This window comes from Melanerpes formicivorus, unplaced genomic scaffold (assembly GCF_026170545.1).
Source record: "Melanerpes formicivorus ecotype bairdi unplaced genomic scaffold, bMelFor1.0.p_v2 SCAF_3, whole genome shotgun sequence".
NCBI lineage: Eukaryota > Metazoa > Chordata > Aves > Piciformes > Picidae > Melanerpes > Melanerpes formicivorus.
Window position 1 is genome coordinate 4714590 of NW_027142355.1, and position 3695 is coordinate 4718284.

Genomic DNA, 3695 nt, shown 5'->3' on the forward strand with positions numbered 1-3695 from the left:
TGTCAGCCACTTCAAGACAGTGAGTCAGTCAAAATCTAAAAAAAGCCTGCTGGATTTTTGGAAGCCCAGTTTCCCTTACATCAGATTCCTGATCTCAGTATGTCCTAAGGACACCAGTGGCTAGCAAAAAGTACACAACCAAAGCTGCGAGAGAAGGGTGGGATCATACTTTCTACAACTTTGATGTTGAATTCTAATGGCCTACCAGATGTGTATTTCTTAAGATACAGATTAGAAAACCAACTTGTAATGAGGAGCAAGTGTCCTGCTAACAATAAATTACAAAAGGAAACAAACCAAAGGTTGTACAACAGCTGAATCTTCTTAAACTCTTTCTGCAAGAAATTGGAAGCAGTCCCTAGATTGCTAAATGTAAGTGGAGATCACAACAAAACATGTTTTTATGAAGCTGCTATCTTTAATTTAAGACAACTCTCAGTGACAATAGATTAATAATGAACTTTTCTTTTTTTTTTAACTTTCAAGAGGTTGCACCATTTTGAAAATTATATTGGCCATTTCCACTGGTCAGGAGGAGGTTCTTCAACTAGAGGTTCCCATGGTTTCCACTGCATCATCTTTCTTGCCAAGGAGAGCTCATTTTCAGCCTGTTAATACACAACATACATGAATCCTTAAATTCTATACTAGTGCCAAAGTATTACATCACCTGTATTCAAGTTCATCATCTTAATCACTACCTGTCATGGTCACAGATTACCAGAAATTTAATCTATAAATATCAAAAAGCACTTTGGGGGTTTGGGATTGTTTTTCAAAAGCATTGAATCATCCCCAAAGGCTCAGTTTGCTGAAATAGGCATTCCCAATGACTCCTTCGCGATGTGTTATGGTCTACCTGGATTATCAACCACTATTATTAAATCATCTTATGTCCTTTCCACCAGTTTACCCTCTGTAAGAATCAATATGGATCTGCATGCTGTATATGTAAGCATAATGCAGTAAATAGGTGTGGTGGAAGGTTTCAGCATGATCATACCAATCACTCCATGACAATTTGTTTTCAGATTCTGGTTGTTTTCTTCTGCTTGTTCATTTTGCAGCAAAGGAAGCTCGGGAAAACCGCCAATCTTCCAAACAGAAGCTCAGCCAAAGAAACAAGGGAAAACACTATTCCCTTTTGTACCTAACTTGAAGTTTCTTCACTTTACCTGGACAATGACTTCTTCTATGTGACCACTGTTCAGTTTGTCCTCTAGTTTTTGCACATCGGTCTCCTGTGTTATTGAAATACATAACAATAATTAGTTGCCCAGATGAACCACAAAATCAATCACTTAACCAGCCCACACTCTAGTCGTCCTCAAAGTTACCAAATTAGCTGGCTTCTGTCACTTTACATTATCAAAGAAATCTCACACTTTTCTTACTGTAAAGCAAGCATCAAACTCTCAATGATAAATACACAAGCCAACTTCTAGTTGATGATACACAAAGAAACATTAGCAGCTGAGGGCTTTAGGATGTATCTTCAAATTACATTTTGACCTCAGCTTTTTATAAAATGATATGCAACCTTCCTGTTATTACCTTAAACACACAACAGCAATATTGCACAGTTTTAATACACCAAAAAGTTTTAAAATGTTGAAGGCCAGAAGTGTGGTGAGAGCATATGCATTTTTTGGTGAAAACTGTTGAGATTGCCACTCCTCTATGAATCTTTAAAAAATCCTCTTCTAATTTTCACAGATAACATCAGGAAGACATGAATTATTCTTTTCAATTTTCCATCCAAACAGTCCAGACAATAACAAAAACACACCTCAAGACTTTCAACAACTACTGAACTGCTATCTGAAATGTACATATACTCCGAAAAGCAGACCGTCATTTTGAAAAGCATTCTTCTCATCCTAAAAATCTTTCCATGTGTACCATGTATGAAGCAGCACTGTACCTACCTTTTGCACCCAACTGAATCGCTCATTACTTATTTACTCAATAAGTAAACCTTTTATTTGCAAATGCATAATTTTAAATAAAAGCTACCCACTGATACAAGGAGCTTTTACTGAAAAACCTTACTCAAACTTGCTCCAGTTTTGATGACTGAAAAGGCATGGGTAACAGAAGGGTGGCAGGTAAATTACAGTGGAATCTGAAACGCCTGCTGTTGAGGTGATCGATACGGGCTAGTTTAAGCTGTTAGAAGCCCATGTATGCATGTGAATCACACACTGCTGCTATTCCAATGTGAGTACAAAATACATATACATACACCTGTTTCTGGAAAGGAAGATTACTATAAAGTGCCACATTAGTCTATAAACGAATACTGTAACTTTAAAGAATGTCTTTTCAAGCATGTTTTTATAAGATTTTTAAAAGTCACTGCAACACCAACATCCAGTAAATATGCACAGAATGAGGGTGAGGGCTGTGCAAGAAGCCATCGTCAAGTTGCAGGGGAAAAACCAAACCATCTTTTTAAAGCTTTAATGTCCAACTCCTTTGTAACTTCTTTACCTGTTCCTCTTCCATTTGCCATATCCTCTGACAGTACTGAGTGTTGAGATGTTTGTCCCTCTCTTGCTGAATCTCTTGTTTCAAGTAAAGTAGGATCATTGTCATTGGTAACAAGAGACATGCTCTCAGACGATGCACTGAATGAGGCATCCGGTTCAAGTGCATCGTGCCCGTTATTTCTGGTCACTTCATTGCCTAGCCCTTCGCAAGGTGATTCACACTGTGCTGAACTTGGCAGCTTCTGTTCCATCCTTGAGTGCTCCAGAGAAGACTGTTCCTTCCAGTCCTCCTCTCTACACCCTGTGTACTGCACAGTACCTGTAGCTTCTGAAAGCAGAGGTTTCTCTTCTGGGTGCCCATTCTTGGCCTCTCTAACTAGTCTTTCCGAGGATGCTGGTGTCTGCTCTGTACCTGACTTTTCCGCTGTAGCAACTTCAAGACAACTATCTGATGTATCATCCATCTCCTAAAGCATCACTTGCACATTTTTAACCTGTCTGCAAGAATAATCACAATTATCTATTTAAAAATGCATACTGGCACCTTTCTGCTTACAAGAATATGGCTAGGGGTCGTTACTTCCACCAAACACAGAACACTTAACATCTCATTGGTCTTTGACAGTAGCAATGCTGCAGAGCATTGCCAGCAGGGCATCCGGAGAAGGCTGACATAATGAATACATAAATTCTTTATAGAGCTATAAACGCTTTACAGACCAGTATTACCCAGGGGCAGCTCACCTTTACGGTTTTGCGCGCTGCCACTGAGAACACATGGGCCGGGAGAATGCAAATCCCATATTCACGGGGAAAAAAATGCCACGAGTCAAAGGGTAGAACCCCCCGGCCAGAGCCAGGCCACCGCCGCGGCGCGCACAGCCAGCCCGCAGCCGTCGGGCCGCTTCTGCCGCCACGCACCCCCTGGCGCCCGCCCGGCCCCCCGCGCGTGGCGGGGGACAGCGCGCAGGCGCCACCCGCCGGGCCGCCGCGGCGAGCCACGCACAGGAGCCCTTGGCACGGGACGCGCCGGGCGCCGGAGGGCTGCGGCCGCGGTTGGGCTACGAGTGGGGCTCCCCTTCACCCTTCTCCTGGCCCCGCACCCGTTGCTTTCTCTCCCCACGCTTCCCGATGGGCCTTCCTCGCCTGGCGACTCCCTGCAGCGTCCGCTCCTCGCAGCAGCGGCGTGTGGCAGTAGCCATA

At 42.9% G+C, this 3695-nt stretch overlaps 1 long non-coding RNA gene across 5 annotated transcripts; it reads right to left on the reverse strand.

Annotated features, from left to right (window-relative positions):
* Window positions 1-396: 396 nt before the first annotated feature.
* Window positions 397-3695, reverse strand: LOC137454956 (uncharacterized). 5 transcript variants are annotated; one of them, XR_010990724.1, is made up of 4 exons: window positions 3596-3695; window positions 2494-2986; window positions 1176-1241; window positions 397-608 (listed from the first exon to the last, which is right to left on the reverse strand). It is a non-coding gene; the product is annotated as an uncharacterized lncRNA (long non-coding RNA). The 5 variants fall into 5 exon arrangements; XR_010990722.1 differs by having other exon boundaries at window positions 2494-2990; XR_010990725.1 differs by lacking the exon at window positions 3596-3695 and adding an exon at window positions 3237-3369.